Here is a 24,796-nt window from a genome sequence, read left to right on the forward strand (position 1 = left end):
CCAAAATTCCATATTCAGGGAAAACATTGGTCAAATTTAAAGGCACAATCAAGACATTACTAAGCATCTAAGAACTCAGGAAGTTTACTACCTACATACTTTCTCTAAAAGGTATGCCCCAGCATGAAGAACAACTAATCCAATAGACAGCAATGATATAAAACAATCAATGGTGAGTTTAAAACTTAGTAAAATGTAGTGTTGCCTAAATAAATACAGTTTTTCAATTAGAATTAATAATCCCAAAGATATCAAAATGGACAAAGGTTTTGGGGGGGAATTCCATGGAGAATGGAGTAAAACAAAAGTGTGCTTGGGTTCCTGTTTTGCTAACTCTAGAGGTTAGAAAAAAGTAAATTTAAGCATATGCATGATTATTTTAAAAATAACTCAGGAATAGAATGTATAAGTTTTAAGTCAGTGGAGGTAAAAAAATTGAACAAAGAAAATTAAATGCAATAAAAACCAAGAAATCAAGAAAAGAGAAAAAAGTAAAGGGAAAGTATTGTAAATAACAAGAACAAAATGAGATGCCAAATACAGGTCTAAACTTGAGTGGTCACAATAAATATAAACAGGATATGAAAAAAGCTAGAAGTTGAATGTTACATATATGAAAATGTTCTATATATTAAAAAAACTACACAGAAAACAATACTATGTATAGATATATGTACGCATTAAAACATCAATAGAAGAGCATTCATTAAACTCTTGATATGATTGTCTTTGGAGAGAGGAGTAATTGGGACCCATGGTAATAACTAAAGGATTATTAACTTAAGATTTAGTTCTTAAATAATAATAAAAAAGACTGGAAATAAAGTGACTGAATATTAAAGATTGTTAATTCTGAATGATGTGAGTGTGGTTCTTTGTCAAATTGATCCTTTACTATTCTGTTTTCTTTCAGTTTCTCAAAAAAATATTATTTTATAAAACTAGAAAAGGAAGATCAGGGGGAGGGGCAAGCAAGTGGTATGCTCTGGCTGCTGACTTTGCTCTGATAGCCAAGAAGTCCTATTCTTTCATGGGCAGTAGTTGGGGGAGGAACACGAAGACCGACAGAGGTGGGAGGAGGTGTTGGCCGGCGTGATCAAGGTGTTGGCTGGCATGATCAGAGTAAACACATCAGCATGATGATGCTGCACAAGTATGTAATACATCAGGGGCCACTCACAGATGTCCTACAATGGAAATCATCACTTCACCACTGCAAACAAATATATTCCCAACTTTTCAAAAGAAATTCAATATTTGAAACTTTTCCCCTAGCTTTTATAAATAGAAATCAATATTAACTGGAGAATAAGGAAGCCTTTCCTACAAATAATAGCTTCCTATTGACTCTCTTTACCTCGTTTCTTGGCGTTGCAATTCTTTGCTGACTCTTTCTCTGGCTCTTGGTGGTTAATTTGCTACCTTTCAAAAGTAATGGCCCATTTGTTGCTTGCAGAAAGAAAACTAAACTGGAGCTTGAGCACCAAGCTGTGGTCTGGGAGCTGGAACACCTTTTGAAATCTTTTTGAGCAGAAGTTCTGGAGTGCCTACTCCATTCCTTAAGCCCTGAGAATGGTTATTAAATTTATATTTTGTTTGTTTTTCAATCTTAGTGTTAATTATAAAATATGAAAGATTCCACATTCCTGTATGAGTATTTCATATGGACTCATACATCATCTTCTGCAAAGTTGTTCTGTACATTTTCTTTCTTTGACTTTTTGAGGAGTTGAAGAAACCATCTAAATTATAAATGTTGAACAAAAATCATTGGGGAAAATACAATCTGCTTTGGAAATGACCCATCTAACAGCATCCCTCCATACTTTTAAGTCAGAGAGCTCAGAAAGCCATAATAAAAGTGTTTCACTACATTAAGAATACAATTTAGCAAGCTGAATGACAAAATTTGTTGAATAGTGTTCTAATGTTCCAGGGTTAGTATATATTCTGTCAGGAATTTCCCCTAAGTCAGATGGAAATAAGGCTGATAGAATCCAATGCCCAGTGCAATGTCTGGCACATAATAGGTAGTTAATAACTATTTTTTAATAAATAAATGAATTAGTAAATAAATATGGGAAAAATGCAAATGGGAAGAGAGCAAATAAATGAATTAGTAAATAAATATGGGAAAAATGCAAATGGGAAGAGAGAGATGTACATAGCAATGGTGATGACTATATAACTATAGTCACTTTTAAGAACACATCTGTAACAGAGAAATAATAATCAAAAACTGTCCATCACTTCTAAGGTCAGCAGAAACAAGATAATAATAAAATAACTCAAAATTCTAAAATTGAAATATTGGTCTAGTGAAACACCATTCTCAGAAGCTCAGTGTTATGGGTTGATTTGTTTCTCCCAGAAAAGATATGTTGAGGTCCTAACACATAGTAGCCCAGAATGTGACCTTATTTGAAAAGAGTCTTTATAGAGGTAGTTAAGTTAAAATGAGGTCATTTGGATGGGCCCTAATCCAAACTGACTGGTGTCCTTACAAAAATGGGAAATTGGGATACAGAGACAGACATGCACCAAAAGAAGACTATGTAAAGAGACCCAAGAAAAATAGCATGTGACAAAGGGAGTTATGGTCCCACAAGCCAAAGAACATCTAAGACTCTAAAAAGCTGGAAGAGTCAAGAAGGTACTTTTCTCCTACGGGTTTCAGAGGACACATGATCTTGCCAACAGCTTGAATTTGGACTTCTGGCTTCTAGAACTGTGAAACAATAAATTTCTGTTGTTTTTAGCCACCTAGTTTGTGGTACTTAGTTATGGTAGCCCTAGGCAACCAATACGCTCAGCATAATCACTTTATATTGCAGTTAGACCCATCAGGGTATTAAAAGATAAACTGAGGTCTATTACAATTAAGAGTTTATTGAGCAAAAATTGATTCAAATCAGGTAAGCGCCAAACTGGAAGTTGTTAGAAGCACTCCACTGACAGGAGCTAAAGGAAAGACTTTTACAGAGAAGAGGCAGAGGCAAAGCAAGGAAATTGCCTGTAGCTTAAGTGGTTGCATTACTTGGGAAAGCCCACTTGGCTATTTGTGATTGGTTGTCATTAGGATTCAAATTCTTAACCTTGAGGCTTTTAGGTTTTGGTTTGCTTACATAGGGCATTAAAGCCATCTCAGTCTAATGGCCTCCTTATTGAATTAACTTAACAACGGTTTCCCATCCAAGTTTATAATTACATTTAAGGAAACATTGTTTTGCCTCGTCACTTCATTAGGATCTCATTTGTCAAGCATTTATTATATATAATTTTGAAATTGTTTTTTTAAATATTTTTTTAAACTTATTTGAGAGAGAGAGAGAGAGAGAGACCACAGAGGGAAAGGGGGAGGGAGGAGCAGCAGACTCCCCACTGAGCAGAGAGCCAGGTGGATGGGGGTCTCAATCCCAGGATCCCAAGGTCATGACCTGAACTGAAGGCAGATGCTTAAACTGACTGACCCACCAAGGCACCCCTTGAAATTGTTTAATGTCCCTGCGGAATGAATTAGTTGCCAAATGAATTTATTTCATCTTTAAAACTTATGTGAATAGAAAGAACCATCAATGACAGGTTGTAAGTTAAATGTTTTTAAATGACCTGCATTTTGGGTGCCTGCAAGGCTCAGTCAGGTTAAGCGACTGCCTTCAGCTCAGGTCATGACCCCAAAGTCCTGGGATCCAGTCCCACCGGGCTCCTGGCTCTGCGGGGAGCCTGCTTCTCCCTCTGACCCTCTCCCCTCTCATGCTGTTTCTCTCTCTCTCTCACATAAATAAATAAATAAAAATTTAAAAAAATTACCTGCATTTTATTTTGAAAAAAATCAACAATTTCAAATTGTGACAATTTCACTAGAAATATATTAAGTGAAATTAAGTATATATAAAAATTACGGTGCCAACATAAGGACAGATATATCGGTGGAATAAAATTGAGAGTTCAGAAATAAACCCATATATTTATGGTCAATTGCTTTTTGACAAAGGGGCCAAGGCAATTCAATTGGGAAAGAATAGTCCTTTCAAAATGATGCCAGGTGGGGCAACATGCAAAAGAATGCAGTTGGACCCCTGTTTCACATCATTCTTAAAAAATAACTCAATATAGATCATAGACTAAAGCGTAAAAGCTAAAACTATAAAACTGTTAGAAGAAAAACACAGTAGTAAACACTTGAGACCTTGCATCAGGCAATAGTTTCTTAGATATGACTCCAAAAGTACAAAATGAGATAAATTGGGACTTTATCAAAATTAAAAAAATTTTAGACTGCAAATGGTATCATCAGGACAGTGAAAATTCAACCTACAGAATGGAAGAAAATATTTGCAAATCATGTATTAGACAAGACACCTGTATCTGGAATATATAAAGAATTTATACAACTCAACAATAAAACATCATCCCGATTTTAAAATGTCAAAGCATGTGAATATCTTGAGTATCCTCTCTAAAGAAAATATACCAATGGCCAATAAACACATGAAAACATGTTCAACGTCACTAATCATGAGGGAAATACAAATTGAAACCACTATAAGATACCTGTCAACAACCACTGGGTTAGTTATAATCAAAAAGATATACAATGACAAACGTTAGTAACATGTAAAGGCACTGGAACTCCCCACACATCGCCGGCAGGAATGTAAAATGGTGCAACGGTTTTTGGCAATTCCTCAAAAAGTTAAAAACAGAGTTACTGTATCACCCAGCAATTCTTCTCCTAGGTATATAACCAAGAGAACTGGAAATGTATGCCCATACAAAAATTCACACAAATGTTCATAGCTCCAAAGTGGAACTGAAATGTCTACCAATTGATTAACAGATAAACAAAATGTGTCATCTGTACAATGGAATATTATTTGACCATAAAGTACTGACACATGCTAAGGTGTGAGTTATTTATTCCTGTGTAGCTGTTTTTTATGTTTATCAATTTGACTATAAACTCCAGAGGCCAGATTCTGGGTCTGGTTTTGTTTACTATTGTATCTTAGTATTCAATAGGGTACCTAGATATTTGTTGGATGAGGTAAGAAATAACATTCCAAAATTCCTATACTATAAAATAATCTGAACATTCTCAGAGTTAAAACATTCCAGAGCAGGAGCTGTGGAAGGCAATGGGCAGTTCCTCCAAGAGGGAAGATACAGGTTCACATGAAGAAACCTCCTCCATTGCCAAAGCTGGGGACCCAGCAGGTCCATCAATGTATGGACCAGGGGATTGCCTGTTTTCCAATCTTCATTGTAGTTATCCTATATATTGGGTGTGTGCAGGGTTGGAGGAAGGGGCACAATTCCTACGTCTTTGGACCAAAAGAAATTCCATCAGACTTGATGACTGCACATCACCTAAAGGACCTGGCATGTTTAATAAATGTTCCAAAAATAGGTACACCGGAGTAAATAGCAGGAAGATTTGACCCAACTATGGAGGTCAGGGAACTCTGTTTTTTTTCTTAAATATGACTAATCTGAGGTCTGAACGAAGAGTAGAAACTCATTTCACTGAAGAGAGGGGAGAAAAGTGTTTCAAGTACAAGAAACAACACAAAAAGTCCCAAGAGGGGCAGAGAAAATGCAAGGAAGCATGGAGCAAGCTAAAACTGAAGAGAGAAATGGGTTTATGCGGCACTTTAAAGCCCATGTTAACAATTTTGTATTTATCTTCAGAGTATCAGGAAGTTGTTTAAATAGTTTTACACAAAAGGGTTTAATTCAGTCAGGCGTCACTTTGTGACAAGATCACTCCGCCTTTTAATTCCTTCCTGGGGCCTTTTGCTGGCCAAGGTGCACACCAGCATCTCAGCGGCTCCATTACAGGTAAATGCATGATATGCAACAAATGAGCACCAAAGCAGTACCAGGGGCAACAGCAGAAGGCTGGGGTGGAGGAAGGTAAACTGCTTTTAATTTCTAAGAACTTTTGTTATTTTTTTGTTATGAACACAAATGGCCTTATGAATACTTTTGAAGATAATGTACTTATTTGGGGGGGTTTTCCTGTTTTCTCTGTTAATTAGGTGTTCTTTTTATTACATTTCTTTCTTCTCCCATGATGTATTTTTTTCAAATATATGGTGTTTTTCTGTTCTGCCTTTCTGTGCTTTTGAGGATCCTTACTTGTTTGTGGATACAGCTTCTGACAACATATATGGAGGAGAAGGAAATATTCCAATATTATTGGAAAAAGTGTGTTGGTAGTTTACAGTTAAGAGGTTAACTACCAGGAATCTTCCGTGTCTTTCCATCCCCAGAACCCACAGTGTCTGCTATATACTGATAGCAAATATCACTGTTTGTTGCTCAGTCTAAGGAGAAACCGGCCAAGCTGCTCCAAGGGCAGTTCTCTGATGAATCATCTCAATGATTGTGCCCAGGGCCCCTCCTTGTAATTTCATATCCCGAGGACATGCCCTAGACTTTTAAAGAAGTTCTCTCTTGCCCTTATTTTGGATAAAATTTCCTGTAGACTTGGTTCTTTACAAATGTGACTCCGTCTGTTTTCCCTCTTTCAGGAGTTTCTCACAGTTTCAGCTTACTGATGGCACTCTTTCACACTTTCCAATGCACTAAGTTATTCAAGTACACTCCTTTTTCAAGCCATGCCAAAAAAATTTTGATTGGTGGGGAAGGTAGATATCATAATCAATATAATTTTGTTTCCCTTCATGGTGTACAAAAGAAATCTAGAATGTTGTGAATACTCAGGGTCACATTGTGAAGCTCAGTTACAGAGAGTGGTGCACTCCGCAGTAAATCGGGTGGCGCCGTCAAGAAAATGTTCTCGGCCTTTTGACTAAGATCAAGTGTAAAAATAGCAAGTTCCACAGGAGCTACACTGACATTCTCTTATGGTCAAAATTTCTTTACAACATTTGACTTTAATAATTTTCAGGCTAAAACTGTTTATTCCACATCAATAGGCTGCAGTAGGCTCACAATGAAGAATTTGTACAATTGTTAGAGCAGATGCAAGTTATCTTTTGAGAGAAAAAGAAAATTCATTCTAACTGCATTAGCCACACATGTAAAAGTCTTTTGTGTCATCAGGAATATAATTCAATCTCTTACAATACTTGTACAAATGCAACAAACTTACCCTCTGCCCCATGGTATCAAAAGCATTTTACTTGTATTTTTTAGTATAAATTAATACCTGCACTCGAGGGGACTATGACTAGGGTAACCATATAATTTGTCATCTAAATAGAAACACTTTGAGAACAAAAGTAGGGGCTATTGATAATTACTTCCAGAAACCGGAATAAACTGAGACTGTTTCAGACGAACCAGGATGTATGATGACCCTAAGCATAACCCAGCACCCTTTTCAAACATCTAATAAGAGTCTAATGTGTATATTACATATTCATTCTTCCCAGTCCCCTTTCCACCAGTGTAATTAGGCAGATTAATGGACAGCAAATCAGGAAACATGAAAATTCCCTTCAACTTCTACTTATGAATTATAGGGGGAATATTTTTACAATTTGAATAATCTACTTATTTAAATAAAAGAATGTCAAATGGGAAAACTGACACTATCTTTTTTAGCATTATCTGAGTGTTGCAACATGGAGGCAGCTTTCTTAACTTTCATTCCTTTGTAGTCATATTAAGAGCATAAAGTTCCTGTGCATTACCTCACTGCATCCTTGAAATAAATTAATCAAGGCAAGTGGTATTACATATTCAATTTACTAAAAAAGGAAAACAATATTCAGAGAAGTAAGGTTATTTTATAATCTAATAAGAAAATATATATATATATTTTTTTTAATTCCAGTATAGTTAACATACAGTGTTAAATTAGTTTCAGGTGTACAACATAGTAATTCAATAATTCTGTATATTACTCAGTGCTCATCACATTAAGTGTACTGTTGCACTTGTGATGAGCACCAGGTGATATATGGAACTGTTAAATTACTGTATTATATATTTGAAACTAATATAACACTGTATGTTAACTAAAAGGAATTAAAATAAAAACTTTTAAAAAATGATAAATGTACTCTTAATCCCCTTCACCTATTTCACCAATCCTCCCACCCACCTTCTGGAAACCATCTGGACCCACAGAAGACCCCAAATAGCCGAAGCAATCTTGGAAAGGAAAAACAGAACTGGAGGTATCACAATCCCAGACTTAGGGCTGTAGTAATGAAAACGGTATGGTACTGGCACAAAAACAGACATATAGATCAATGGAACAGAATAGAAAGCCCAGAAATAAACCCAAAAGTATATGGTAAATTAATCTTCAACAAAAGAGGCAAGAATATGCAAAGGGGAACAGACAGTCTCTTCAACAAATGGTGTTGGGAAAACTGGACAGCTACATGCAAAAGAAAGAAACTGGGTCACTTTCTTTCTTACACCATACACAAAATAAACTCAAAATGGATTAAGGACCTAACTGTGTGACCCGAAATCATAAAAATCCTAGAAGAGAGCACAGGCAGTATTTGCTCCTACATCAGCCATTACAACATTTTTCTAGGTATGTCCTCAAGGCAAGAGAAACAAAAGCAAAAATAAACTATTGGGACTTTATCAGAAAATATGTTATTATTATGTATATTTTCATTTCACTGATTTTTTAGTGAGAGTAGGCTTCTCTTCATGTCAACTGGTCCTTTGTGTTTTGTGAATTGCCTGTTAATATCCTTGCCCATATTTTTCTATTAAAGAGCTAATTTCTCTTATACTTTTCTCTGTTTAATCATTATTTTTATTAGAGTAATAAATATATCTATTTTTTAAAGTCAAATAATATTCTAGGCTTTATAGGGGTAAAAAGCAGTTCCTCACCTTACTCTTCTCCCAACTTCATATCTGCTTCCTAGAGGCAATTATTTCAATTCTTTTAGGTATTTCTTTTGCTATTTACTCTATATTTCTAAATAATATTTTTTAGTTTCTACTCGTTTCTTTTTTTTTTAAGATTTTATTTATTTGTTTGACAGAGAGATAGAGAGAGAGCACAAGTAGGCAGAGAGGCAGGCAGAGGGAGAGGGAGAAGCCGGGTCCCCGCTGAGCAGGGAGCCCAACGTGGGGCTCGATCCCAGGACCCTGGGATCCTGACCTGAGCTGAAGGCAGCCGCTTAACCAACTGAGCCACCCAGGCGCCCCTCATTTCTTATTATTTTAAATATTATATACTGACTTCTTCTGATTTAGCATAAGAATTTAGTACTCTTATAAAACACTTGCCCACCTCACCCACATACATGAATCCTTTTCCCAGTACAGTTGTATCATAATTCTTGATTAAATTGAAGTTTAATATTTATATTGTTATTACTATATAAATACTGTTTACCAGTGACCTTTATAGTACAGTGTACATACCTTCCTCAACTTATTATGGGATTATGTCCCAATAACCCCATTGTAAGGTGAAAATACCATAAGTCAAAAATGCATTTAATACACCTAACTTACTGAACATCAATAAACTCTTCTCCATGTGGCCAAAATCATCAGGTAATCTATTGATTTCACTTATTTATCCCTTGGCCACATCTCTCCTATAGCTTTCTATCTTCCTGCCCAATCTAACCTATCTGCTCTGCAGGTCTATCACACAACTGCAATACTTGGAATTCACTCTGCTATTATCTTCTAAATTCTCTTCACCTCTCTCCTGGGTTGGCATCCTTCTTTTCCAGATCTCATATCTGTTTCTTGGGTTTTCACCCTCATTTCCTAATTGTAATGTTGTATATCCTTCAGTAACATCCTGAGAAAAGGAGACAAAAGGAAAAATTTGGAAACTTTGAATGTCTGAAAATGTCTTTATTTTGCCCTCACTATTGATTAACAGTGTAGTTGGATATAGAATTCTGGCCTGGAAATTAATTTCCTTCAGAATTATGAAGTCTTTGTTCCATTTTCTTCTAGCTTACAATGTTGCTGTTGAAATGTTCAATGCCAAAAAAAAGTAAAAAATAAGAGATAAAAAATAATAAAAATAAATGTTCAATGCCATACTGATTTCTTATTCTTTGTATGCAATCTGTTTTTTTCTCTCTGAAAGCTATTAGAATCTTGTATCCGTCAGGGTACTGTCAAGAAAAAAAAGTCATCTTATGTATTCTGTATATGACAAATTTAATACAGAATGGGGAATTTTCATGGCTGTTGGAAGAGCTGAAGGAGCAGAGGTCATGGGAGCCATCACCAAAAATCAGAGGAACTCATGTTAAAGATCTCAGCTTAAGCATAAGGCAAGTAGTTCTCAAAAACATATTGAAAGTCTCAAAAATTTCTGAGAAGCATCCACCAATCATCTCAGAATTCAGTAATGAAGAGGGTAGTTCTCAACAGTTTGCCAGGAAACCACTGTGAATCTCTTCTCTACCCACACATTTGGAAGTTTCTCTCACCAGCATATTCTAACCAAAAACTATGTAGGAAAGGGGATTCTGGAAAATGTAGTTCATCCTTAAAGATGAATGATAGTAGCACGGAGTTAACAACACACTGTGGATGCACAGTCTACACCTCTGTCAGCTCAGCCTCCAAAGACCCTCATTTTCAACATTTAACTTCCAAATGAAGATATTACTTCCCCATTATATGATTTAACTCTTCGTCATACAACCAATCCCAGAAGAAGAAATCCAAAGTTCCACTTTTCCATCTTTAAATGTTTCTTTATCCTCCGAAATACAATCCTCTTTTGCAATCATATAACCTAAAACTGAGATATGGAAATAAGCATGATTTACACATTAATACTCTTAGGTGGCATCGGAATGGGAGAGGAGAAAGAGAAAAATGTCAGTATATATACAAATGTCCAAATGTAGGAACAAGACAGGAAATATATTTAACTACCACTGTGCGTATTTCTGTAAAGGGCCATATGGCCATAGGTGGTATTTATAATCCCCTTCTTTTACCATACATTCCCTTTTCCACTTTTCCCCAGCAAGTGCCCAAACCAGTTCATTTTTTTTTTTTTTCAGTCTGGTAAGGTGACCTAAATCTTATTCTTGAACTCTTTATGCCATAAAGGCCCTACCTGTTCTGGTTGCTATAGTTTTCTATTATTTCTACTACAGAACATGAGAGCACTAAGAGATTACCAGGAGAATCTCCTGGACCCCAGGTATTCCTCCTTGCCCTCATTGTGTAGTAGCAACCAATTTACTATTTTTAAAAAGATTTATTTATTTATTTGACAGAGAGAGAGACAGTGAGAGAGGGAATACAAGCAGGGGGGAGTGAGAGAGGGCCACCCAGGCGCCCCGCAAACCAATTTACTATTGATAATCAAGATCAATTGTCACATCCAGTACAGAAAGCTTTTGTTTTTACCTGACAATGTGGCCAAAAGGCAATCTCAGCTTCCTATTTAATGAAACCATTGTTGTGCCCCTGGTAGAAGCATTCCCTACCCTATAAACCAAGATCTCTAAGACCAGCAGAGCTCAATACCATGGAGATGGAAAGCCAAAACTTTGCTAGTATATCGTTAGGTGTAACAATTTAAAAAGCACCTGTTTATACCCTTTGATTCCTGAAATTGCATATCTACTGTGGGGGAAACTGCTTTATAAATGAATCGCTGGTTAGCACGTCCTGTATCTCAGGCATTGCCAGCTCCACAAAGTGACTTCACCCAGCTGACACCATGACTGAATTTCCAGAGTCCATTCTGTCACGCCAACTTCAGGATGATGGGGAACATGGTAGACAGTGAATTCCAAATAACAGTATTAACAACATCATGCTTCCATGAGACAATCGCTGCACTTCATTTGCTTTTATTTATTTATTTTTTTAAGATTTTATTTATTTATTTGAGACAGAGAGAATGAGAGAGAGAGAGCACATGAGGGGGGGGAGGGTCAGAGAAGCAGACTCCCTGCCGAGCAGGGAGCCCGATGCAGGACTCCATCCAGGGACTCCAGGATCATGACCTGAGCTGAAGGCAGTTGCTTAACCAACTGAACCACCCAGGTGCCCCTTCATTTGCTTTTTTAAAAGAGTTCCCTGTCAGAAGTAATGCTAAGAAGAGTACCATGATCATAAATAACACACTCTATAAGTCCAGGGATAATCACTACGGCAGAGTCATTATGGGCAGTGAAGACAAAATCCATATCCAGTGAGAAAAAAAATCATTGTTCCTGAAAGGAAAGAAATGATCCAATGTACTTACTTGAACTACCACCAGGTGGCTGGTTGGTTCCCCCCAAATAATAGCGCTGCATCATGGGCTCAATGTTGGTCTTTGCTATTGGCAGATCAGGCACTCCACAGGGGCCATTGTGCTGTTATTTCATGAAGGTTACATAAATGGAACTACACAACATGCATCCTTTTAAAATTGGCTTCTCTTCATTCAACATAATTTCATCCAAGCTGTTGTATGTATTAATAGGGCATTCCTTCTTATTGTTGGTGTAGGTGTATGACAATTTCTTTAACCATTCATCCATTGAAGGATATTTGGGTATTTTCCAGTTTGGAGCTATTACAAATAAAGCTGCCATGAACATCTTAGTTTCTACTGTATTATTAATTGCCAAAAGTTCTTTCTTGTTCTTTGTTTCTTTTTATAGCACTTTCTTTTTGCTTTATTGGTAAAAGATTTTCTCTCTTATTTGCAGATATTAATTATAATTTACAACAAATGTTTTCTACTATTCTTTGCATTGTCTCTGTTCCCTAGGAGTTCCTCTGTTTCTTTTTTCTGCAAAGGCTGTTTCTCATGTGAACATTTTCCTCATTATATGATCAAGAGTTGGTTAAAAATTTATATTTAAAAGTGAGGTACTACAAAATTTATTGGAAGGGCTTCTTGACTAGTTAGCTTCACTGGTGAGGAATTGGGCAGTTTACTAGTTACAATAAATTAAGGTATGTTGTGGTAACAAACAACACCCAGATCTTAGTGGCTTAGCACAATAAAAGTTAACTTCTCACTAACGTCACAGTCCAATGTGGCTTCCACAGAAGCAGAAGAAAGAACACAGGAGATTGTGTAAAGTCTGGAAGTTTATGTCATTGTCCAATCTCCACAGAGCCCTCAGGGTTCAGAACTAAAGCAAAAGTAGAAGTAAGACAGGTGAGGGCAACTGCAGTGATGTTGTCAGGATTAGCGGTTGGGATAATGCCTACGTTCCTGTAAAGATGTTGAAGACTCCTAGAAGACAGCAGGTTTCTATGCCATGGCCTCAGGTTCTTCAGATGCACTGTGTAGTTTTACATCAAGCAGGCATCATTTTCAAAATAATTTTTTTAAAGATTTATTTATTTACTTATTTGACAGAGAGAGGGAACACAAGCAGGGGGAGGGGGAGAGGGAGAAGCAGGCCTCCTGCTGAGCAGGGAGCCCGATGTGGGGCTTGATCCCAGGACCCTGGGATCGTGACCTGAGCCAAAGGCAGACACTTAACAACTGAGCCACCCAGGCGTCCCCAAAAGAATTTGAGTAAGTACAATTTTTGTTGTTGTTGAGCCTTTGGAATTTTCTGTACATAAGATCATATCATCTGCAAAAATGACAGTTTTACTTCTTTCTGATATGGATGCCTTTTATTTCTTTGTCTTGCCTGATTGCTCCAGCTAGAATTTCCAGTACTATATTGAATAAAAGAAGTAGACATGGGCATCCTTGTGTTCTTCCTAATCTCAGAGGGAAAAGCTTTATTTTTGCCTGTTGAGTATAACGTTAGCTGTGGGTTTGTTGTATATGACCTTTATTATGTTGAGGTATATTCCTTCTATTACCCAATCTGTTGAGGATTTTTATCATGAAATGTATTTTGTAAAATGCTTTTTCTACATTTATTGAGATGATCATATGATTTTTATCTTTCATTCTACTAATGTAATATATAACATTTATTGATTTGTGAATATTGAATGATCCTTGCATACCAGATAAATCCCACTTGATTATGCTGCATAATCCTTTTATTGGGTTCTTGAATTTGGTTTGCTAGTATTTTATTGAGAATTTTTATATCTATATTTGTCAGGGATACCCATCTATATTTTCTTTTTTTTGTAGGGTCCTTATCTGGCTTTAGTAACAGGTAATGCTAGCCTTGTAGAATGATATGGAAGTGTTTCTTCTTCTATTTTTAAAAAGAGTTTGAGAAGGATGGTGTTAATTCTTTAAATGTTTGGTAGAAGTAGCCAGTGAAGCCACCTGGTCCTGAAGTTTTCTACGTTGGGAGGTTGTTTTGGTTTTTTTTTTTTAAGATTTTATTTACTCATTTGAAAGAGAGAGAGAGAAAGCACAGAGGGAGAGTGAGAGGAAGAAGCAGACTCCCCACAGTGCAGAGAGGCTGATGTGGGGCTTGATCCCAGGGCTCTGGGATCATGACCTGAGCCAAAGGCAGATGGTCAACTGACCTAGCCACCCAGGTGCCCTTACATTGGGAGGTTTTTGATTATTGATTCAACTTACTCTTTATTAAAATCTCTTTACTTATTATTGGTCTGTTTGGATTTTTTATTTTTTTCATATTCAGTTTTAGTAGGTCATATGTTTCTAGTAATTTATGTTTTTTTCTAGATTATATATTTTTTGACATATAATTGTTCATAGTAGTCTCTTACAATTCTATGTATTTTTATTATCTGTTGTAATCCTCTTTCATTTATGTCATTTGAGTATTCTTTTTTTGTGTGTGTGATTAGCCTAGCTAAAGGTTTGCCAATTTTGTTTATCTTTTTGAAGACCAGCTTTTAGTTTTGTTGATAATTTCCTACTGTTTTTCTGGTGTTTATTTCATTTATTTCTGCTCTAATCCTTATTATTGCTTTCTTCTCCTAACATAGGACTGAATTTGCTCTTCTTTTTCTAGTTCCTTGAGGTGTAAAGTTAGGTTTTTTAGATGAGATCTTTCTAATTGCTTAACATATGCATTTATTGCTATAAACATCCCTCTAATGATGGCTTTTGCAGCTTCCCAGAGGTTTTGGTATGTTATGTTTTCATTTTTATTTGTTTGGAGATATTTTTTTATTTCCCTTTGATTTCTTCTTTGGCCCATTGGTTGTTCAGAAGTGTATTGTTTAGTTTCTACTTATTTGTAGATTTTCCAGCTTTCCCCTGATAAATTCTAGTTTCAAAACATTTTAGTCAGAACAGATACTTGGGATGGTTTCAATTTCTTAAATTTGCTGAGTTATTTTGTGTGCTATTGTATGACTTACATCGGAGAATGTTCCATGTGTACTTGAGAAGAATGTGTATTCTACTGCTGTTGAATGGAATGTTCTATATATGTCCATTAGGTCCATTTGGTCATAAGTAGAGTTAATATCAATGTTGCCTTATTGATTATTTATCTGGATGATCTATCCATTGCTGACAGTGGAGTGAATTAATGAGTTATAGTTTTAACTTTTCCCAGACTTATAATATTTAAAAGATGAATAATACATCAGTTAGCAAAAGTATAAGGAAATAAATGACCTAATTGAGGTTCAGTGATGGTATGGACTGGGAACAGCCTTTTTGAAAGGAAAGTTAACATTATATACTTATTTTTAAAACTTGCACTTCAGAAAAACTTAGCCCATAAAAAATGTTCCAGAAACAACACTTGTAATGGAAAAAATGGTAAATAACTAAATGTTAACAGTAGTGGAAGATAAGGTAAATATGGCATAGCCTACCATGAACTATGCTGAGCAGGTAGTATTCAACACAAAGGGGAATTGTTGAATTGTACAAGGAAAAAGTATCAAGATTAGTTAGAAGAAATAAATTCATTGTTAGTCAACTTAGGAGAAAGTGTATAGGTTACCATGACTGTGGGAGGAAACAGAGGAAACAGAGAAACAGAAGTGTGAACTCTGCGATGTTTGTCATCTGGCCACAAGACGAGTATAAGCCAGGAGTCAGTGGGAGTTCAGACAGGGAGAATTAAAATTTTAGTAAAGGTTCAGCTTCATGTACACCATTCCTTGTTGCTGTAGCAATGATACCTCCATTTTTTGTAAAGACATTGTAGTGAGGGGCACCTGGGTGGCTCAGTCGTTGAGCGCCTGCCTTCAGCTCAGGTCATGATCCCAGGGTCCTGGGATCGAGCCCTGCATCGGGCTCCCTGTTCCACAGGAAGCCTGCTTCTCCCTCTCCCACTCCCCCTGCTTGTGTTCCCTCTCTCGCTGTGTCTCTCTCTTTAAATAGATAAATAAATTCTTAAAAAAAAATTGTAGTGAGAAAAATCACATGCAAATAAAGCAAATGGTATCTAGAGGTAATACAACTTGTGGTCTAGTTAGCTCTATTTTGGTAGGAAGCCAGGGTCACAATTAGGTGGTAGTTTTGAACCTGTTGGATGAGCAATACTCATTACAGGGTAAAGCTGAACCTGTACACTTGATTCCTATAATGATAAATGACATAATTATTAATAACAATAAATAACATGATTAATAAACAATATGACTTATAACGTATTATTTGTTTCAGAGGTACAGGTCTGTGATTCAACAGTCTTACACAATTCACAGCGCTAACCATAGCACATACCCTCCCCAATGTCTATCCCTCAGCCACCCCACCCCTCCCAACCCTCACCACTCCAGCAACCCTCAGTTTGTTTCCTGAGATTAAGAATTTTATGGTTATTAACATAATATAATAAAATAAAATTTAAAAAATAAACATTATGACTCAGGACCTGCATTTGTTCTCTAAATTTAAAGCCATGATAGTCCATATCCAGTGACTGATCTAAGTGGAGGCATAAAGACCCAGCCTTTGTATCCTAACTAGGACAGGTCTAAAGGGGCATCATGTCTTCAAAGTCCCCCAACAGGGTTTGCTGAGGCTGCCTTGCAACTGAACTTCTCCACGCGCCCAATCTGCTCCTTTCTGTTCAGTGATCTAAAGTGTACTCTGTCAATAAACTTCCTAGGTACTACTCTCCCCTTCAGAGTGTACTTCTTGGGAAACCCAAACTGAGACACCATTTAGTTGAATTGTATAACTTCATTCACAATCACATACATCATTTTTCTGCCCTTTGGCCTTAAGTCACACAGATGTGAATCCTAGAAATAGAGTTTGGGATATACTAACAGCAGCAACTCTGTTTTCTTCCTCTATTGTGTCTCTATTCTTCCCTTAAATTACAGATATTTCCACATCTGCATATTCTATGAGCTGGTCTTGTAATAAACAAACACATGCACAGGGTGCTCATCAAGTTGAATTGTTAGTAAAACAATCATAAATATATTTTACTAGCTTTCATGATTCCATAGTGGCTCATGTGCTTTTAAACATTCTTCATTTCGGGGTGCCTGGGTGGCTCAGTCATTAAGCGTCTGCCTTCAGCTCAGGCCCTGATTCCAGGGTCCTGGGATCAAGTCCCACATCGGGCTCCCAGCTCAGTGGGGAGCCTGCTTCTCCCTCTCCCACTCACCCTGCTTGTGTTCCCTCTCTCACTGTGTCTCTCTCTGTCAAATAAATAAATAAATAAATAAATAATAAAAATAAATAAAAACGTAGCATTTAGAGACAGAGCATTCAGGATCTTAGCCCAGTTTCAATACTTACTGCTGTATTATCTTGAACAAGATGATTATTTCTATGAAAGAAGTCTCCTCTTCAAATGGAGATAATGATAATGGACCTATTTTCTTTGCTTGTTATAAAAAACACCAGATATGAAAAATAGCATAACAGATGTTATTTTTTAAAATAAATTTTATTATTAAAGAAGTAGTTTGGGGAATTTTTTCCTTTATGTTATTTAAAAACGAGAACGTTTCTATAAATTTGACTAAAATAAGAATTTTATTTTTTATTTTTTTAAGTTTTTATTTAAATTCCAGTTAGCTAACATACAGTGTAATATTAGCTTCAGGTGTACAATACAGTGATTCAACAGTTCCCTACAACACCTGCTGCTCACTGCAAGTGCACTCCTTAATCCCCATCACCCATTTAACCCATGTCATCACCCTCTTCCCTCCTGGCAACTATCAGTTTGTTCTCCATAGTTAAGAGTCTGTTTCTTGGCTTGTCCCTCTCACTCTTTTTTTCTTTTCCCTTTGCTCATTTGTTTTGTTTCCTAAATTCCACGTATGAGTGAAATCATGGTATTTGTCTTTCTCTGACTTACTTCACTTAGGACAATACCTTCTAGCTCCAACCACATTGTCGCTAATGGTAAGATTTCATTCCTTCTCATGGCTGAGTAATATCCCACTGTATATATATATATATATATATAATACATCTTCTTTATCCACCCATCAGTCAATGGACATAGGCTGTTTCCATAATTTGGCTATTGTAGATAATGCTGCTATAAACATCATAAATAAATAAAAAAATAAATAAATAAATAAATAAATAAATTTTATTTATTTATATTTTATAGGGTGCATGTTTTCCCTTTAAATTGTATTTTTTTATTTCTTTTTTTTTTTTTAAGATTTTTATTTAGTTGAGAGAGAGAGACCATGCAAGCAGGGAGGGGCAGAGTGGGATGGAGAAAGAATGTGAAGCAGACTCCACACTGAGCATGGAGCCCGATGTGGGGCTTGATCCCATGACCATGAGATCCTGACCTGAGCTGAAACCAAGAGTCAGATGCTTAACCAACTGAGCCACCCAGGTGCCCCTATATTTTTGTATTCTTTGGGTAAATATCCAGTAGTGCACTTACTGGGTCATAGAGTAGTTTTATTTTTAACTTTTTGAGGAAACTCCATACTGTTTTCCAGAGTGGCTGCACCAGTTTGCATTCCCATCAACAGTGCAAAAGGTTTCCTTTTTTCCCACACCCTCACCAACACCTGCTATGTCTTGTGTTGTTGATTTTAACCATTCTGACAGGTTTGAGGTGGTATCTCGTTGTAGTTTTGATTTGCATTTCTCTGATGACCAGTGATATTGAGTGTCTTTTCATGTGTCCATTGGTCATTTGTATATTTTCTTTGGAATAATATCATATCTATTCATGTCTTCTGCCCATTTTTAAATTGGATTATTCATTTTTTGGGTGTTGAGTTTTAAAAGTTCTTTATATATTTTGGATACTAACCCTTTATCATATACGTCATGTGCAAATATCTTCTTATATTCATAGTTCAATAATCCTTAGAATGACAATACTTCTACATAAAATATTGTTTTAAAATTCCTCTACTGGAGCAGATTACAACTGAACTTATCCATCATATACAAAAACCTAGTGATTTATGTTATAGCCATATCTCTTTCTGAAAATAAAAATTTGGCATTACGCAGCTTAATCACTTGCATTATACAAAAGAATTAACTCTGACTTTTTGACTATCCACACAAATCAAATTCAGTGTTAGTGGATGAAGATTTATCACCATTGACAATATTTGTAAAAATACACTTAAGGTTCCAAAGGCAATTCCTAAGCCAAAAGCACTAAATGTTTCAAGAGACTTCAGAATTGTTAGAAAAAATTAATCTTCAGTTGACATTTATTATTACTATGTTGGCCAATGTCTTCCTGAGGCACATGGCTCATTCCAGATATAGAAATGTTATTTGATTCATTTAAAAATGAGACTCATTATTTTATAAAATGTGACTAAAAGTAAATTTAAAAGTTATATGTTACTCATCTTTTGGTTCTAAAGTGAAGCCAAAATGAGTACAGATGCATAATTCAGCTTATAAGGAAATCATCCAGATGTGGACAAAGCATAAGGGTCAGCAGGGTAGTACCACTCTGTACAATCCAAGGTCGTCAATGAGTAAAGCATTAAACATTTAATCCAGGCAGTTCTCTGTTTTCAAACTCTCCCCTTGATTTTGTGCCAGCCCGGCTGGTGCTATGCTTTGTTGGATTAAGTCCTGCATAGATGTTCTTTCCTGAGAGTAAAAAAAAAAAAAAAAAAAAAAAAAAAAACCCTAGAAGAGAACAAAATAACAGGATAAAAGAACTGGAGAAGAGGAAACAGGAATACAAAAGAAGAGCTTTGTGTGCAGCTGACCTGTATTTCACTGACTGGATAACATCAATGTATGTAGATGTTAGTCATGAAACAAATATGTTTTCATTGCATACAGCTTAGAAACCTACATTATTTGATACGTTTATCAGGGGACCATTAAACTCTAGTTAATAATAATTAGAACAGCTGAGCCAGCATGGCGGCGCCCACGTAACCCGGTTTGTGCCGCGAAAGGAACGGCGGCCGTGGCGCTGGCCCCGCGTGGTCACGTCACCATGCTGAGGACGGCGTGGAGGGCGCTGAGGTCGCTTCGGACCCAGGCAGTGGCCCAGGCCCCAGTCCTTGGGCTGCCGGGCGGAGCGTGTGCCAGGCCTCCCTCCCTCCAGTGGGGCATTCCCTCTCCTCGCGGTGTCATCCTCCCGGCCATTCGCGGATATGCCACCCAGAAACCAGTCCAGCCCAGCCAAGAAGATGACCCGCCCCCTTCCATGCTGCTCAAAGACTACCAAAACATTCCTGGAATTGAGAAGTTTGACGATGTCGTGAGAAGACTCTTGTCTTTAGAAATGGCAAACCAGATGGAGAAGCTAAAAATCAAGCAAGAGCAGCTGATGAACAAGATTGTGGCAAACCCTGAGGACAACAGCTCCCTGGAGGCTCGAATTGTTGCCTTGACTGTCAAGATCTGCAATTATGAAGAACACATGCAGAAACATCGAAAGGACAAAGCCCACAAGCACTATCTGCTGATGAGCATCGATCAGAGGAAAAAGATGCTCAAAAACCTTCTGAAGACCAACTACAGTGTCTTCGAGAAGATATGCAAGGAGCTGGGGATTGAGTACATCTCTCCCTCTCTGTACCACCGGAAAGGCCACCGAAGGCCCTGTGCATTCGGGTCTTCCAGGAGGTACAAAAGCTCAAGAAGCAAAAAAGGGCCTTAAAAGCTAAAGCAGCAGCAGCCCAGAAACAGGGCCAGAAGAACCCAGAGAGCCCTTCCAAAACTGGACCAGAGGCAGTCAAAGAAAACCAATAAATCTTATTTGAGTTCTGTCAAAAAAAATTAATAATAATAATTAGAACATGTTATGTGTAATTCTTCCTAATACTCCAATAATCTAACCTTGAGACTGCAAGTAAGAAGCTGAATGATGCATTCCATTAGCCAATAAATTTATCACTAGTGTCTTTATAAAAAAAAGCCATATTTTCCTTCACTAATTGATTCAGATGAAGCAAAATTTGTTCTGCTTACCTGAAATATTATCTTGCCTCTCAAAGCTAATTAAAGATTTTATATTCATGAAAGTACAAATGTGACCAAAAAAACTACAAAGTTGACATTATTGACATTATAGAATTATAAACATGCCCAACTCAGTTTATAAATGGAGGTATTTTTTTTTCTAAAGATTTTATTTATTTATTTGACAGAGAGAGACACAACAGGAGAGGGAACACAAGCAGGGGGAATGGGGGAGAGAGAAGCAGGCTTTCTGCTGAGCAGGGAGCCTGATGCGGGGCTCAATCCCAGGACCCTGAGAGCATGACCTGAGCCAAAGGCAGACGCTTAATGACTGAGCCATCCAGGCATCCCTAAACCTAGGTATTTTTAAAGCCCAAAGGTCTACACATAATTTTCCAGCTAAATATCTGTCTTATTTACTAGTTCAAGGACATAATATCAGATTTTCTAAGAGAGAATGATAAAGAGCTTACTTTGTGACATCCTCTTTTCTTTAGGGTTTTACAATAACTATGTGTATACAGGATAGTTTCCACCCATGTACAGAGCATAAGACACACATTGATTCCTATTTATGTTCAAGTTTCTAATATTTTGATAACAAGCAAGCTTTAACCACAATGCAAAGGCAAGAAATTTTTCCATCAGAGTCACAATTTTAAATTCCATTGAGAACCTTAAGTAAAAATTAGAATGTTAAAGTTGTTGACAATATTTACAACACAGTCATTTTTCAGATAGTTTCTAACACAACAAATGTGACATTTTTTATATTTGTCTTTGTTTTGAGGAATATATACTTCCCCTTCACACAGATAGCTTCATTTTTAAGAAGCAATTATTTTATCTGTCACTCTTTTCCTTGCAATTATTTTAGGGTAACCTAAATGCACTCAAAATTTTAAACTCCTCTTCTTCAATTGTAGTATTTGCATCAAGTATAATTCTTATCACTTAAGAAGGAACACTGATAGCTTTTATTAAACAACAACAACAACAAAACAACCTTATGCACAGGGATACATGATTCACATAAAAATATAATAAATGTGTTTAACTAAGTTATTTGTCAGTTTGTCTTTCTACTTACTTCAGAATCCCTTGAAGTGGTTGGACTAATGTCACCAGTGGCTTGGAATTAAGAGTCCTATGGTTTGAATTGTTCCTATTTCTTATAACTAAAATGATCCTCTTGAACCCTATTTTACCTTACATTTCTTGTCTATATGAAATAGCACTGGTGTCCTTGCCATTTTTCGAGCCAGACATTAGCCTCAACTTTTCCCTCACATTTGTCCCCAAGTCCCTCTGCCTTTTATTCTCTCACAATAGCATCCAGTATGCTATTAAAAATAGAAAAGTGGAGGGCCTCCTGGGTGGTTCAGTCAGTTGAGTGTCCAACTCTTGATTTTGGCTTGGGTCATGATCTCAGGGTTGTGAGATCAAGCCCCACATTGGGCTCCATGCTGGGCATGGACCCTGCTTGGGATTCTCTTCTCCCTCTCCCTCTGCCCCTCCTCAACTTCTCTCTCTCCCTCTCTTAAAAGAAAAAAAAAAAAAAAAAAACATTGGAAGCCCGGAACAAAAAAAAATTTTTAAAAGATAAATCTTCATACTTTTGGCATACAAAAAAAAAAAAAAAAGCTAAAGCTGGGAAAAGGCCAGAAAGATGCTTGAGAGAGAAAAGCACTGGCTTAGAGAAAACAGTACAATGCAGAATCATTGAAGTAAAGGAAGGATGAGCTTTTAAGAAAAAGCTAATCAACAGCATCAAATATGGTCCCAAGTGTAAGGAAAATAAACATACAAAAAAGAGATTATTTCAGATATCAAGAAAATCACAAAATGTTTTGGTAGAGATTAGCTTCTACAATATGATGGGGATATATGTCAGAATGCAGGGATTAAAAAAAAAGTAATTAGTAGGGAAATGGTGGAGACTGACATTAAGAACTCATCCATTGGGAGAAACAGGAGAAACGGTTAGAACCTAGAAAGAGTATATGGGTAAAGATAGAGGTGTTATAATAGTCCTCTTTTTAGGGTGCCTGGGTGGCTCAGTCCTTAAGCATCTGCCTTCTGCTTAGGTAGTGATCCCAGGGTGCTGGGATTGAACCCCGCATCAGGCTCTCTGTTCCGTGGGAAGCCTGCTTCTCCCTCTCCCATTCCCCCTGCTTGTGTTCCCTCTCTTGCTGTGGCTCTCTCTGTCAAATAAATAAATACAATCTTAAAAAAATATATTCGTCTTTTTAAACTCTCTCATTATTTCCAACAACTTGCCTATAGATTCTTTTGGTTTTCTATTAAAACAATCATCTACAACTCTCCTCTTTTTTCCAATGGAAGAGAGTCCAAAGCATAGTCAGAGATAGAAGGGGAAATGCTAATATTTTCCACAAAGGTAGCTAAATAGTGCACATTTGTCTATCTCCTTTTCTCAAAATGCATGAATATTAACCAAAAGAAGAAGAAATCTATACTGAATCTAGGAAATGAACATAATCTTGTATTGAAGATTCTGAAAAATATCTCCAAAATATAAGGGAATTTAAGCCAAGCAAAAGAACTGCAAGTTGGCAGCCATCTATTCTAATATTGAATAGAATGTTAATTTCAAAACATAAATGAGAGGGCTGGGCAGCATCATACCACCTTGGGGAAAAGACTGAAGCTCCCCAAAAAAGTGGAAAACACCCAGCATAGGAACTATGAGTTACTACACACTAACATTATTAGGAGAGAGAACAGAAAGCGGGACCATAAGACTGAGTCATCTTTAAGCTTTCCGACCCAGAGTTCTAATCAGCAACACTCATCAGGATTATTGTCCCTAATGGGGGGAGGGGAGCAGGGGGGCAGGGAAGACCAATGTTTAAGAGGATATGCCTCAGATTTAGTGAGAGAGTATTTGGAGAGAACGTATAAGGCTATTCACAGTCCCTTACCCTACATGCCATATTTGAAGGGTGAAGAAATCACACGTTCCCAATATTTATCTTCCAGCTCAAGTTCTAAGGGTACTACTAATACAGCTCCTAAGTAAATGGTGAGAAAGAAAAATCCACATTCCTGGGTAGTAGTCTTGAATGGAATTTCCTTCCTCTTTTTCTTTCCCTTCTTCTCTTAAGATCTATTAAACACCTAGTTTGTACTAGGCATTGTGTTAGGCACTAAGAATCCTCACACAAAACAGGTCCTACTGGGGAAAATATATATTAAAGTTATACAAGAATACTGAATGAAATAAAAGAGAAGTGCAGGGTGCTATAGGAAGATCTAATAGATGGCTTTACTGCAGTCCAGAAGGTTTCAAATTAATAACAAGTACAAAAGATCTAACAAGGGATCTATGAATTAAGGACATCAAAAAAGGGAATGGAAGGGACCATAATAATAATTCTTAAAAAGCCAGTGAATGCTAGGCTTTAGAAGAATTACCTCAAGAAAGAGAAAATATAAATTAGCAGAGTTGTAAGTTTTTTGGTGCATAAGGCTTCTCCTGTGTTAAATTTGTAACTGTCTCCTGGGATATACTGGGATCTAACTCTAGTTATTGGTCCATATACAATGGAAGTGGTTGGGAGAGTACTGAGGAAAATT

The 24,796-nt window shown here is 36.8% G+C and overlaps 1 pseudogene; it reads left to right on the top strand.

The window, feature by feature from the left end:
* Positions 1 to 20,222: 20,222 nt before the first annotated feature.
* LOC112838284 (small ribosomal subunit protein uS15m-like) lies at positions 20,223 to 20,986 on the top strand (annotated as a pseudogene).
* The last annotated feature ends 3,810 nt before the right edge of the window (positions 20,987 to 24,796 follow it).

The sequence above is a fragment of the Callorhinus ursinus genome, unplaced genomic scaffold (assembly GCF_003265705.2).
Source record: "Callorhinus ursinus isolate GAN/ISIS: 27379988/994484 unplaced genomic scaffold, GSC_fseal_2.0 scaffold26, whole genome shotgun sequence".
Classification (NCBI taxonomy): Eukaryota; Metazoa; Chordata; class Mammalia; order Carnivora; family Otariidae; genus Callorhinus; species Callorhinus ursinus.